Source organism: Ruditapes philippinarum, unplaced genomic scaffold (genome assembly GCF_026571515.1).
Source record: "Ruditapes philippinarum isolate M1 unplaced genomic scaffold, ASM2657151v2 ctg2183_1_1_1_1, whole genome shotgun sequence".
Classification (NCBI taxonomy): Eukaryota; Metazoa; Mollusca; class Bivalvia; order Venerida; family Veneridae; genus Ruditapes; species Ruditapes philippinarum.
In genome coordinates this window covers 95599-111870 of record NW_026866770.1, presented here as the reverse complement: position 1 = coordinate 111870, position 16272 = coordinate 95599, and the positions used below count along the sequence as shown (strand labels likewise).

The following is a 16272-nucleotide window of genomic DNA, read 5'->3' as shown; positions in this document are numbered from 1 at the left end:
ATAAAAAAAACAACAAAAAAACATTCACATGTGTCTTAATATTATATGAAAAGAATAAATATTATTTATCAAAACCCAAAAATTTGCAGAATCAGAGGCATTATGCAAAAAAAAAAAAAAATTCAATGTATCGAACACAAAAAACATAATGTATATTTATACAGTAATTCTGATTTTATTTGATTGATAATAAATCATTATTAATTGCTACAAGACAAGTATCTGTTATGTGTCCTAGAGACAAGAAATCTTCCATAAATCATAAAATTCTTGTATGAAAAGTAAATAACATATCTTTAATGTTAACAATATGTGCTGAAAATATGAACATCTGCTCGGTTCACCACACATGTTCATTTTATAGTCTTTGAGGCTTCTCCAATAAATATTAAAGTTGCATGCCTTCTGATGAGTAAAATTATAAATAATCTTCAAAATATGAAACTTTAGAAAAGTATATCAATAGTGTAAGAAATGTATGAATATTACAATTCAAGTGAATCATGATATTGAATGAATTTCTAGATTTAGGCGATTCAAGTGAATCATTGAATGAATTTCTAGATTTAGGTGATTCTTTTCAAGTGAATCATTGAATGAATTTCTAGATTTAGGTGATTCAAGTGAATCATTGAATGAATTTCTAGATTTAGGTGATTCAAGTGAATCATTGAATGAATTTCTAGATTTAGGTGATTCAAGTGAATCATTGAATGAATTCCTAGATTTAGGCAATTCAAGTGAATCATTGAATGAATTTCTAGATTTAGGAGATTCAAGTGTATTATTGAATGAATTTCTAGATTTAGGCAATTTAAGTGAATCTTTGAATGAATTTCTAGATTTAGGTGATTCAAGTGAATCATTGAATGAATTTCTAGATTTAGGTGATTCAAGTGAATCATTGAATGAATTTCTAGATTTAGGTGATTCAAATGAGTTATTGAATGAATTTCGAGATTAAGGCAATTTAAGTGAATCATTGAATGAATTTCTAGATTTAGGCAATTCAATTCTAGATTTAGGCAATTCAAGTGTATCATTGAATGAATTCCTAGATTTAGGCAATTCAATTCTAGATTTAGGCAATTCAAGTGAATTATTGAATGAATTTCTAGATTAAGGAGATTCAAGTGAATCATTGAATGAATTTCTAGATTTAGGCAATTTAAGTGAATCATTGAATGAATTTCTAGATTTAGACGATTCAAATGAGCTATTGAATGAATTTCTAGATTTATGAGATTCAAGTGTATTATTGAATGAATTTATTCAAGTGTATTATTGAATGAATTTCTAGATTAAGGCAATTCAAGTGAATTATTGAATGAATTTCTAGATTAAGGCAATTCAAGTGAATTATTGAATGAATTTCTAGATTTAGGCGATTCAAGTGAATTATTGAATGAATTTCTAGATTAAGGCAATTCAAGTGAATTAAATTGAATGAATTTCTAGATTTAGGCGATTCAAGTGAATTATTGAATGAATTTCTAGATTTAGGCGATTCAAGTGAATTATTGAATGAATTTCTAGATTTAGGCAGTTCAAGTGAATTATTGAATGAATTTCTAGATTTAGGCAATTCAAGTGAATCATTGAATGAATTTCTAGATTTAGGCAATTTAAGTGAATCATTGAATGAATTTCTAGATTTAGGCGATTCAAGTGAATTATTGAATGAATTTCTAGATTAAGGCAATTCAAGTGAATTATTGAATGAATTTCTAGATTTAGGCGATTCAAGTGAATTATTGAATGAATTTCTAGATTAAGGCAATTCAGGTGAATTAAATTGAATGAATTTCTAGATTTAGGCGATTCAAGTGAATTATTGAATGAATTTCTAGATTTAGGCGATTCAAGTGAATTATTGAATGAATTCCTAGATTTAGGCAGTTCAAGTGAATCTGATTGAATGAATTTCTAGATTTAAACAATTCAAGTGAAAAAGAATCATTGAATGAATCTCTAAATCTTAAGTAAAACATAGCTTTTGTTGCTTTCTTTGTTTGAAAAAAATGATAGGCATGGACAAGACTAAAACTTAAAAGTAAAGATACTTATAGAGACATAGATTACTGCCTAGAGGCAAAAATTGCTTCCTAGAGACACAGTTTACTGCCTAGAGACAAAGATTACTGCCTAGCGACAAAGAATGCTGCGTAGAGACAAAGATTGTTGCCTAGAGACAAAGATTGCTGCCTAGAGACAAAGATTGCTGCCTTAGAGACAATGATTGCTGCCTAGAGACAAAAATTACTGCCTAGAGACACAGGTTACTGCATAGAGACAAACATTACTGTCTAGAGACACAGGTTACTGCCAAGAGACAAAGATTGCAGCCTAGAGACAAAGATTGCTGCCTAGAGACAAATATTGCTGCCTAGAGACAAAGATTACTGCCTAGAGACAAAGATTACTGCCTAGGGACAATGATTGCTGCCTAAAGACAAAGTTTGCTGCCCAGAGACACAGGTTACTGCCTAGAGGCAAAGATTACTGCCTAGAGACAAAGATTACTGCCTAGAGACACAGGTTACTGCCAAGAGACAAAAATTGCTGCCTAGAGACAAATATTGTTGCCCAGAGACAAAGATTACTGCCTAGAGACAAAGATTACTGCCTAGGGACAATGATTGCTGCCTAAAGACAAAGTTTGCTGCCTAGAGACAAAGTTTGCTGCCTAGAGACACAGGTTACTGCCTAGAGGCAAAGATTACTGCCTAGAGACAAAGATTACTGCCTAGAGACACAGGTTACTGCCTAGAGACAAAGATTGCTGCCTGAGAGACAAAGATTACTGCCTAGAGACAAAAATTGCTACCTAGAAACAAAGATTACTGCCTACAGACATAGATTACTGCCTAGAGACAAAGACTGCTGCCTAGAAACAAAGATTATTTCCTAGAGACATAGATTACTGCCTAGAGACAAAGATTACTGCCTACAGACATAGATTACTGCCTAGAGACAAAGACTGCTGCCTAGATACAAAGATTACTGCCTAGAGACACAGGTTACTGCCTAGAGACAAAGATTACTGCCTAGAGACAAAGATTACTGCCTAGAGACACAGGTTACTGCCTAGAGACACAGGTTACTGCCTACAGACATAGATTACTGCCTAGAGACAAAGATTGCTGCCTAGAGACAAAGATTACTGCCTAGAGACAAAGATTACTGCCTAGAGACAAAGATTACTGCCTAGAGACAAAGATTGCTGCCTAGAGACAAAGATTACTGCCTAGAGACAAAGATTGCTGCCTAGGGACAAAGATTCCTGCCTAGAGACAAAGATTACTGCCTAGAGACAAAGATTGCTAATTCCTAGAGACACAGATTACTGCCACAGAGACAAAGATTACTGCCTTAAAAATTTTATAAGAGACAAAGATTGCTGCCTAGAGACTTAGATTACTGCAAAGTGACATTGATTGCAGCAATGTGACTAAGACTGCTGCTAAGACAAGATTGCAGCAAGTGACAAGGACTGCCTAAGAACAAGTTATGCCTAAGACATAGATTTGCTAGATGACAAAGACTTATGAAAGTCACAAAGATTGCAGCAAGTGACAAAGAATGCTGTTAAGTGACAGAGATTGCAGCAAAGTGACAAGGACTGCAGCAAAGTCACAAAGATTACTGCAAAGTCACAAAGATTGCAACAAAATCACAAAGAATGCATGAAAGTGACATTTAAGATTGCAGCCAAGTGACATAGAATGCTGCAGAGTGACAAAGATTGCAGCAAAGTGACAAAGACTGCTGCCTAGAGACAAAGATTACAGTGCAAAGTGACATATTGCAGCAAAGTGACAAAGACTGCAGCAAAGTCACAAAGATTACTGCAAAGTCACAAAGATTGCAGAAAAGTCACCAAGATTGCTGCAAGTGATGGAGATTGCTGCATATGGTGTTATAAAGATTGTAGGCAAGTGATGAAGAGTGCAACAAAGTGTCAAAAGCTTTAGCAAAGTGACAAAGATTGCTACAAAGTGACAAAGATTGCGGTGATGTAAGGGAGATTGCTTCATTGTTACAAAAATTACCATAAAGTAGCAAAGATTGCAACAATGTTACTAAATTTGCAGCAAAATGACAAAGATTGCTGTAAAGTGTGGAAGATTTGCCACAGTTCACAGAAGTTAAAACTTTTCTCTGTCAAGTGTTATTATGTAAAGAATGGAGTAGGCGTGTGAGGTGCTCATTAAAGATAATCAACTCTGTTGCCATGCTTGATATCCAACTAGTGTTGAACCACACACAAACCTCACTGAAGAAAACAAATCTTACTTAGTACAACATAAGTATGTGAAAATTGTTCCACCATGTGAGATCTGTATGTAGTGGTAATTAAATTAGAGAAAGTTGATTAGTTGTTCATATTTTATGTCATATTTATGTCTGAAACAATGACAATGATCATTGTAGAATAACATGACATATTCTTTCAGAATATTCTTCAATTATTTCTAATAAACACAAAATTTATATAGTTAATACTAACCTATTTGATATCCCTGCTAGTGTGATTGTAATTTACTCATAAAGTACAAAACTTAATTATAATTCACCGTTTACCATCATAAGAGGTGAGTAAACGGGTTGGAATAACTTAAGTCTATGCATCTCTAAGCTCTAGCAGGTGAGGTGGTTTTGACAAGTATTTTAGTTTGTAACACCTGAGATTAGCCAAAATTATCTTTCCTGTTTCAGCGCCATATATGATCTAATAACTGTATTGGTGCACAGTAAACCAAACAAACACTAACTCATATCGAATCAAAAATATAAATGAACATTGCACTTTACTCATTAGAATTTATCATTATTTATTTTTAAAAAAATGACATATTTAGAAATGAAATTCACATACTGTAAACTACATAAGGAAAAATAAAAATGACATTTAGAAATGAAATTCACACATGGTAAAATACATAAGGAAAAATAAAAATGACATTTAGAAATGAAATTCACACATGGTAAAATACATAAGGAAAAATAAAAATGACATTTAGAAATGAAATTCACACATGGTAAAATACATAAGGAAAAATAAAAATGACATTTAGAAATGAAATTCACATACTGTAAACTACAAAAGGAAAAATAAAAATGACATATTTAGAAATGAAATTCACATACTATAAAATACATAAGGAAAAATAAACACATACATTATCAAATCATGGAAATTCACACAAACATAGATACTGTTAGTAATAATGAAAACTTGCCTGTGTTAAAATAATTATCTGTCCATCTTAACAGGAATTGTTGCACATTTTGGCACGAGTTAAAAGTAACAAATTTTCACTGGCTTAACTGTTTGATTGGCAGACGAAAAAAAGAAAGAACAAAGTGGCTTAATTGCCTATGTAGCATTTACAAAATGGTAATCAGGCCTTTGTAGTTCACCTAGCCATGTGTGATAATTGGTTCTTCATAATAACTTAATGCTTCAGAAGTAAAGGTCATAATATCTGCTCTAGAGAGTTTTGCAATATGCTCTTTGAAAATGCGGATTGCAGGCAATGTATTCATGTACTTTTTCCAGATGTAAAATTCCAGTAAATCTGAAATTAAATTTTTTACAAAGTAAATAAATCCCTCTCATGATTTACTCCTGTATTTGACACAGGACATGATCAAAAAGATCTTTTTAGTTCCCCTGATTTAACCGGAGGGGACTTTAGGTTTACCCTCTGTTTGTCTGTCTGTCTGTCCATCGGTCCAGCAAATTTACTTGAAATAGAGAGAAGTTGAAACATTAATTATAAATTTTCATTGTGAGAAAATTGAATCTTCTGATTATCTCTTGTATAAAGATATTTTCATTACTAGGCAGGGAAACTTAACACATTACTAAGATATAGACAAACTAAGAACTCAAAAGATATAAGTTTATTCATGTCATTCATGCATTCAATGGCAAAATTCAATGACCAATGGCTCTTCAGAATGTTGCTGGGGCTCTAACCTTTAAGGGACTTATGGATTGCTTGCAATACTATGATAATTGCTTGTTATTTATTGAACTCACAATCTAACTGTTCTGTGACCTCAGTGTGAATTTGGCTGTTCTGTGACCTTATTGTGAATTTGGCTGTTCTGTGACCTCATTGTGAATTTGACTGTTCTGTGATCTCAGTGTGAATTTGGCTGTTCTGTGACCTCATTGTGACTTTGGCTGTTCTGTGACCTCATTGTGAATTTGACTGTTCTGTGATCTCAGTGTGAATTTGGCTGATCTGTGATCTCATTGTTGATTAACTGTTCTTTGACCTCAGTGTGAATGTAGCTGTTCTGTGACCTCAGTGTGAGTTTGACTGTTCTGTGACCTTATTGTGAATTTGGCTGATCTGTGATCTCATTGTTGATTTACTGTTTTGTGACTGCAATGTGAATTTTGCTGTACTGTGACTTCAGTGTGAATTTGGCTGTTCTGTGACCTCAGTGAGTGATTGTTCAGGCAGTGACTGAATTACCTAAATGATAAGTAACTCTTATAAGGTGACCACTGTTAATATATAAAATAATTCTATATAAGTCTTGTAAGGTGACATTTAGCAGTGATCTCTCCTGTGATAAACTGCTCATATTAGATTGCAAAAGTGTCTTACTTACAAGTCTAATAAGGTCACAATTAACAAAGAATCTCCCATTTGGTTTGAAGCTAATGTTAGATGTTTAACCTTCATGACTGTGATATATATCTTTGAAGGTCATTACCCTCCCTAATGGTATATGGATCTTTTTGAGGCTGATGGTTTACAGTGTAACCTCTGTAGAGCAACTACCTCTTTAGAACAATAGTTTTTCATTTTTTCCAAAGTCCCTCTTTAGAACAATATTTTTTTTCCAAAATTCTTCTTTAAAATAACAGTTTTTCTTTTTTTCCCAAAGTTCCTCTTTAGAACAACAGTTCCTATTTAGAACAAGATTTTTTCTTTCTTTTTTCCAAAGTTCCTCTTTACAACAATTGTTTTTCATTTTTTCCAAAGTTCCTCTTTAGAACAACAGTTTTTCATTTTTCCAAAGTCATTAGACTTCACAATATGAATTGAACTTCTCTAGAGCAACACCTCCCAACAATAACTATAATCTTTGGTCTCCCAAAGTGTGCTGTCCTGCGGGTTGTACTGTACTTTATGCTTCTTGTTAGGAACCCTGTGCTCATACTGATTCTTCTTGATTTCTTTTCTTTGTTTAAAGTGAAAGAATCTTTAAAGGCCCATTATGCCTCAGAAATCAATATGTTCTATAAAAACTTTAAAAATGTCAACTTTGCTAATGTTTAACATAAATAATGTTTAAATAATGGATGAAAAGCATGTTAGATGTTTTCAACTGCAAAAAGTAGTGCTCAGAACAAGCAGTTATATGTCGTGAAGATAACAAAAATGTACGTAAATAATTAATTTACTAATTAATTGTACCAATTGCCAATATAACTAAAGATGCAAAAGTAAGTTCATGTATATAGGAAAAGAATTTGCTTTTGGAAACTGTAACAAGATACAAAAAATAAACAGTTTTTTGAGAAATAAGATATCATTTCTGATGCATAATGTGCCTTTAAATTAAAAAGAGTGAGATCATGATTTATCTATCAGTTCTCAGATTGACAGCAGTTGAAAAATCACAATGTTTCATCATCATTATGCAAGCTTAAAAAAAGACAAAAAAACAGCAACAAAAACGAAAAACAACAACAATAAGCAATGGGTGCACGTCACCATGCAGACCGTATTGGATGCTTTTTGCTCTTAAATATTTAAATAGAGAGGAAATTGATTGGAGCGTTTTTCACCATTTAACAGTTGACACATGGTTTATAGATCGTACTAATCTGTCTATAGGGAAATTATTGAATGATTGCTTTTCTCTGCATTATGTGACACGGAGTCCTGTGTGGTTTAATTATCAAGGTTAAAGACTGTATCTTGAGGGAAAAAATATTTCTCTGTCTTGTTTACTAGTATATCATGTTATTCGAAACTCGAAAATGTGGGTTTTTCCCAGCTATTTACCGTTATTATTAAGCCTCAGTGAATGCACCTGACCCGTCACAATAGATTTGTCAACCTGTTGAACTTATTTTCGAAACTGTAACTATAAAAGTTTGTTTGTACCTACAGATAAGCTGGGAAAAACCCAAAATATTCTTAATTCCGGAGTATGTGTATTTTATTATCTGAAGGGGTGTGGTGGCTTTAGTAGTTAGTTGTTTAAGTAATGGGTACATTATGAGCTTTTCTTTCAAAACTTTCTTTTTCACTTACAAATGTAAGAGGATACTTTTTGAATACCTCTGCTGGGGGTATAGTTGTATGCCTTTAAGCATAGGGATGTCAGGTTCGAGCCCTGTTCAGTCTATAATGATCATGTTTCATATGACATTAGTTCTGGTTCGACTCATACGTAGGTTTTAATAAAGAATATTTAGGAGGTGAAATCTTGACTCATTTTATTAAGACACATTGAGATCATCTAGGGCACTTAAAACAAAACAAAAAATGGTAAAGATAATTAAGAAATGTACTCAGAAATAAATTGAAAATTGTATTTTTTTGCAATTCAAAGAACATTTATCTTGAAAAATTAATTCCATTGTTTCCAGTCTTATCATGTCAAAAAAAACCTCTGTGGAGTCCCTTTAAGTTTGATTTTTTTGAAGATTTATTTACACATCTCTTGAGGCATGCTGCTTTAATTATCATCAATTCTAGGTAAAAAAGTGATACTATTTAATAAATCATTTGATATGCGTTATGGGTCCGTTACTCTCCCTGACTTTTTCTAACCAGTATAGACAGAAATCAATAAAAAAAATATGATTGACAATTATAATTGAATAGCTATATTTTTTTCTGTACAAAATCTAATAACAGTAACATTTTGTACCAGTTGAGAACTCCTGAATATTTCATTAAAACTAGCTTTCTATTTATTAATTGTCTACAGTATTGATTTCCAGTCGTTAATTGATGAGAGACTTCAAACGTCTATTCATCCATTTCTGGAACAAAAAAATGCTGCAGTAAAACATCCAATAAAGATTACTGCATGGGTTTAAATTGGTACAGCTAGTGTTTAAACTTTTTTATGGCATACTGTTTTATGATAATCTCATTGTTTTTTCCAAGTAATTTTTATGGCTGTTTGTTATTGGGGTATATAAAAGATAAGGCATGCTCTAGGTCAAGTTTACTGATAGAATTATTGAATGGCTCTGAGTTTTGATTGATATACCCAAAACAACCTTTTTATTTACATTTTTATGGCAAAAAAAATGATTATCAGAAATTATTATTTGTTTTATTAAAAAATATTCAGTGTTAAGTGTTTATGGTTTAAGTCAAAGCAGGTTTATATATTACTAGGATAAAGCCCCTGATAATGTACCCAACCCAACAAATGTTTAATATGTATAAATGATGTATGTTTCAATAAATTATGCAAAAAATATTATTAAACTTATGATAAAACAGTATTTTGGAAGTATCATTTTATATACATGATGCCTTTAGAGAATTGCTGTGTGACTGCTTTATACTCATACCATTAAATATCTTAAATGAATTTGTCCGTTTTCAATTCTGACTAAACTTTTCATTGTTTGTATTGAAGATTTCACAATAAGTACTGACTGAATAAATGAACAGTGCAGACCATGATCATGAAAGAACAAAAATAGGCAGACTGGTTTTGGTCTGCATTAGTGGTCACATGTGTGTACAATTGCCACTAGCACATTTTGGTGACGGCCAACAGGTTTAAAGCCCATGGGACATTAAATTTACCCATTACTAAATTTTGAAAAATGACCACAGTCATGTGAAGAAAGACCACAGTCATAAAAAATGAAAATTTAAGAAATTTTGATACAAGTGGAGTTGCTTTTGTCCGCGTGGTATATTTACATGTGTCCCTTTGGGATATTATAACCATTGTGACCTTTTGCCAGGCAGATTTTTTTTGCTATTGGACATACATCCTTTGGGAGTGTGTCCATTGGGTTTATTGTAGTTGACTTTTGTCCCTTAAGGGAGCCATAATATCCCACTGGATTTTTTTTCCTAATTGTATCTGTTTTTACCACTGATTTAAATTTTCATGCTAAATAATACAATTAACAATAAAAATGTTAAGCAGTATCATTCATATCTTAGAATTTGTATGAGTTTCTTTTTCTTTTCTCTTTTTTTTGAGAGGTGAAAATTGTTTTATTAGCTTGCAAAACAGATGTGAGGTTAACCAACATGATCTACAGTGTTCAAGTCAAGCCTCATAATGCAAACTTCACAGGTCAGAGAAGGTGATAAATTGCTAGTCCTAATGCTTATTGCAGAGGTTACATTTGTAACATGTGGTTTTTGGATTTTCAGAAATACCTGTTTATTGTAATTACCATTGTATATAATTGTTTATTACTACTGAGGACAGTGCTGTTATATGCCAAGTTTTCCATGGAAAAGTGGATTTTAAGAAGCTTATTGTTATACATGTATATATTTACTTCCCAATTACATACAATTTCTCTTATTGGTCCATTACTGCCTGTCACACGTCAGAGCATGTGTGTGGGCGGGAAAAGAGGGTGTTATCTAGATAAGTAGAAAAAGGAACCTTGCTTAAAGGTTGAATTTTAGGAGAAACTATTATGGTTTCTTTTATTAAGTAACTGTATGATATTTAAAGTTACAAATTTTTACCAATTTTCTTGTTGTGGCAAAAAGATTTTTTTTTATTTTTAAAAGTAATATAAAGATTGTTTTAACTCCAACAAATATTGAGCTTATAAAAGTATTGATGGCTTTTATTGTTTAAAAAAACTACAGTTATTGAATGACTTACAACCCCAAAAAAAATGCAAATTTATTATAATTTTTTAAATAGTTAAAAATTTCATTAGTTAGGATGAAGTTTGTCTACTATATTTATTCAAACATTAAGCCAAAACAAATATATCTTTACATATATTATGTAACAAGTACAGATTTTCATTGATAATAAAGCAACATCAAGATTAAGCTAATATTTGTTGTTTTTTTTAAACAAAAATATCTTTGAACATACTGTTACAAGTAACTTGAAGTAAAATAAACAATTGGCAAAAAATGATATGATTTTGATGAATGCTACCTCAATCCTGAGCTTAGTTAATATTGTGTTTGATGCACCTGCCTTTATCTACATCTTTGAAGCATGTTTTTCCAAACAAGATCATTTTTTAAAGCTGGTTGGAATCTTTTGATCCCATGAAAAACCCCTGTAGGTAATAATCAAGTGAATGATATATGCTCATTTTTTGACAATATGAAGAAGGGCTTACATACAAATAACCAGAGATGACTGATAAGCCACTTTTGCTGGGCACCTGATTGAAAGCTTTGGATATGGTGAAGTGCTGTGGTGAACAAGTACAGATTAAATGTTGTATATTTGTATAGTGTTTGATTGAAGATATTGGAGGGTGGAGAACAGACTCTGGCAGTTTGAAATCAGTTACTCTTTCAAACAATTTTTATTTAGGCAACAATTGCATACTATACTACTCATCTTTTGCTAAGCCTCATAAGTTAATTTTTATATTATCACAAGTATAAAACAGATTTCCTTCCAATTTTTGAAAATTCTGATTCAGCAATGTTTTGAGATAAGTCCCCTGACATGAATCCGTGTTGACTAATCTGTTACAACTCATCTAGGTAGCATGGAAAGCATGCAACCTAGCATGCATTGACATTATGTTGCCGTATAACAAAAGACATGTGATTGTACTGACTCCATCAAAATCATGAAAATATTAGGGTGCATGCATTCCATGCTACCTAGACAAGTTGTAACGGGTTAGTCAACACGGATTCATGTCAGGGGACATATCTGGGCTTATTGTCATTCTTACATCTTACATATCTTATATCTGTCACTTTGATATGGCAAATGCTAACATTTTTGAGGCAGCATTTGAGAGAAGCAGTGAGAGTTATGGAGGGCTGTAGGGATGGTGCAGCAGGGGGCCACCTTCCGCAAGGTAGGTGTGGCGCTTGGTGTACACCAAGCTGTCAACACCAAGTGAATTTTGACATTTTCTTGATATATTAAAATATGTTTAACAATTAATATAAACAAGGTATGCAATGTGAAGCAAATCAGATGGAGATAATGAGCTAATATCTAACTATAGAACAGTCAAAATAGAAACAAAGATTGCCCAACATGGCAATATTAAAAATGTTGCATGATCAGTGAACCCTCAGTGTGACACTTTCATGCCATTCCATGAAAAGTTGAGTATGAGCCCTAAATTAAAAAATATGTGACACCTTATATAACCTGGTTTGTTGATATGATATTGTTTATCTGCGGATCATACATTTAGTGAAAATTATGGAGCAAATTTTGATAGTCTTTCACAAAAGTAGTAAAATTAATCTTGTCATCTGTTAACGTTAATAGTTTGAAAGCATTCTGTTCTGCATTCTGACAGAAAGTCAAACTGTGAAACAAATGCATGCAAACTTCAATCAATCTTCAGTGAATGATATTTCTGTTTTCTGTCATGTCTGTTTTTCATGAAGAGATATTGTATGCATGATAATATGTGTTTTGAAAGATAGAATCTTCAAATATATTTTCTCTTTTTTTTTTATTCAGTTTCCTGCTTGGTTTAAGTGTGTACAATGTATATGATATTTATGTATAATCCATGCCTGATGTAATAAAGAAATTCTCTAAGCTCAAACTTAGATCCCAAGAATTTGATTGGTCAGTGTACACTGTCACAGAATGTTCACTGACCAATGAAAATCCTGAGAATTTAAAGATGGAACTCAGAAAAAGTTTTATAACCTCAAGGCTTATAATTACAAGCTCTATACAGTTGGTAGCTCAAATGTTATATTATTAGATTATAATGCTTTAAACATTCGAGAGACTGTTCCAAATGCAAAGTTCGTCAAATCCTTATACATTAATTTAGCAGGATAAGATTTGGCTTGGTTTTATTATAATTGCTTTGAGCTTACATGTAGTATTAATAGAACTAAACGGGAAAGAAAATTGCTTTGTTAGCATATAATATATTGCCTAGAAATTTTCAAATCTGTAATAAAAATAAAATGTTAATGGTAATAAAATGTTGAAAGTAAACAACTAACTAAATGAATTATGTAATCTTTTTAACTTGATTGTACTTAATCATTCACTAATTAATGTAGAAAATGTGCAAATAACCATTGCATGTTTTACTGCCATGCGGAAAGAGAAACACCTTGTTTCATGAATTACAAATTTTGTAATTAACTTACTTTTTTGTAAGGTAAAATTAATTAAAAGCATCTGTATTCTGTTTGAAGACCACTACCTTGCATTTTATTTGAATACAAAATGGTCTAAAACTAAACTTTTTTCTTTGTAAAATGTAAGTGAAAAATTTAAAATGTTTTTGACCCATACTTCAAAGGTTTAAAAGACTGATTATGGCAAAAAATTCTTTTGGATAATTATTACTTTGATTATATAGTCTGCATGATACTTTTATCTTTTGCAACTAAACTTTAAAACTTATTCACCATGTTAAATTTACAAAAGCAATTTTAATTCTTATATTCCTATGTAAAGCATGCATGGAGATCAGTCTGCTTCTTTGATTTACTTTTTCAAACAAATGTTCAAGAACAGGTATGATAACCTTTATCATAATCATGATTGCATATTAAAGTAGCAAAAACATGAGGTATTATTTATGATCAATGATAATTAAAATCACCAACATCTATCATCTTATTTTGCCATTATCATCATTATAATGATAAATTTTATAATGTACTATAATAAATCTATCACCATTCTTATCAACTTCATCTTCATCTTCATCACCATCTTCATCTTCATCATCATCATCATCATCTTCATCATCATCATCAACATCATCAACACTTCTACCAATACCACTATTACTGATATGAATATTATTGTTACTACCACCACCACCAACATCATCATCTCCAACTTCATCATCATCATTAATTCTGCCATCATCATTACAATCATCTCCAACTTCATCATCATCAGCATCATCATCATCACTACAACCATCACCACTATCACCATCATAATTATGATCATCAATGTTACTACCATCTGCAACTTCATCATCAATCAACAACATCAACATCGTCATCACTACTACTTCCACCACCACCATCAACCACTTTACTGAAATCAGCATTGGTTACCACCACTGAAAACCATCATTATCATCATGATCACCACTTATTATTAATATCATCAGCATTAACATCATTGTCATCATCATCAACATCATTACCAACATTATCATCATTAACAACATAATTATCATCCTTACGGCATCTATAATCATCACACAGTTAATCAAATAGTCATTCTATTAGCATCCTCTTCATTGCCACTGACATTAGCACCATTTCAATAATTATCATCATCAAAATTTTCATCCTTTTTATCAAGGTTTATCAACAAAAGTTTTTATTCTTTAGGAAATGTAACAATTCCCTTTATATCATTTCTGTTTTCCAAACTCATTACATGTAACATTACATGTAAGTCATAAATGAGTCTGGCATAGCCCCATATAATAATCAGTTTTTACTTATATCACAGTTTGATAAAGAAAAAATGTCCCATGTTAATATATAAATAGCCCACTGTAATATAGATAGGGGTGTAATTTTATTCTTCTTGGAATCAGATAAATGCATATATATCCCTCATACTACATCAGATAGCGTTTATTTGAATATATAGGTATATCTTAACGTTCATAGAACTTTATAGTGTGAATCATAGTCATAAATATTTCTGTCTTCAATGAGCTCAATAAAGTCATCACAACCTATTAATGTATCATATAGTAATTTTTGTCTTTAAAGGGACTCCACTGAGGTCCAAAAACATAAAAAATATATAAAATTGAATTTCTTATATAGATTAGTTGAGATACTTAAAACAGAAAGATATGCAAAAGATAATTAAGAAGTAATAAATTGAAAATTGTATTTGTGATATTATAAGCCAATTTAAGTTATTTTTGGACAGTTTTGGCAGTTGGAATTACTAATCTGGAAAACTGAACAACAACAACAACAACAACAATTATAGTAAAATCAGTAGCAGATTATTATGAATAAAAAAAAATCACCAATATTATGTAACTTAAGACTTTTACATTAATCTTGAAGTATAATGATAACAAACCAAAAGTGATGAAATATACCCCTTGCCACCAGTATAGAGTAAGACCAATCTGTATTATGTCTCCAAACTGATGGTTGACCTTATTTATGCATTTTATTCTTGAAATGCCTTACTTATTGAATGGCCTGTTCCACATTCAAAGCAGGGCCCACATTCAAAGCAGGGCAAATCCATTTAACACCAATTCAGGAGGTTAAGCTTTCATTGAATACTTTCACTAGTCTATTAGTTTTAATTTCTATAATGTAAACAAAGAGGTAAGTTCAATACCACTTCCATTCACATCCATTATTTGTAGTAAAAGCCCCAATTCAATATCTTTATATAGTTTATTGATATTTTCTGCCTTGAATTCGTTGCCTACCTCAGCTATACAAAATGTGCCAGAATCAAAATTCTAATATCACTCAATTATTGCTGCTGACTTAAAAAGTATAACCAAATCTCACAAAATATGCTTTGTATTACAATATATCATATAGCAAAAATTGTCAATTACTGGCTCATAAATATACAATATCTGATGTGAAAGTTATCTCTTTATCTGTTTTTTCTATCAAAAATATCGATACTACGATTAATGAAATGATGAAATTATTAACTATGCTGAAAATGAATCAGATATTTACCTAAGGTCTGTAATATTCCATTTAGTGCAAAACTTTAATCTTGGAAGAAAGTTTGTTTTTTCCTTCTCTTGCACTCGTGTATTCTCAGTGAAATCTAGTATATATCGTTAAGTTATAAAAGTATCCAATGTTTTCCCACCTGTATTGATTGAGACACCAGTGTGCCACATTCATTCACCAATATGGAAGGATAAGCCGGTATTTTTTTTCCCCCCTTCGTTTTCACTGTATCTTTCACTGTGATGACAATGTAATTCTCCTGATTGTTATCACGGAACATTGACATAAAAACTACCCAATCTTACATGAATAATTAATTCGGGACTCTCTTCTGTAACTGTCCTTTACCAGGCGGATTCTTGAAATAACTTCAGCACATTTGGTTTTTTTG

At 31.7% G+C, this 16272-nt stretch overlaps 2 protein-coding genes across 2 annotated transcripts in view; one reads left to right on the top strand and one right to left on the bottom strand.

Annotated features, from left to right (window-relative positions):
* Positions 1–16254, bottom strand: part of LOC132733656 (sodium/bile acid cotransporter 5-like) — a 40587-nt gene extending 24333 nt beyond the window's left edge. The window contains exon 1 of the mRNA XM_060720316.1: positions 15882–16254. The gene's annotated coding sequence lies outside the window, so the exon portion shown is untranslated. The remainder of the gene's footprint in view (positions 1–15881) is intronic.
* LOC132733650 (trafficking protein particle complex subunit 13-like) overlaps positions 1–16272 on the top strand; it is a 141650-nt gene that overhangs the window by 43595 nt on the left and 81783 nt on the right. The window lies entirely within an intron of this gene.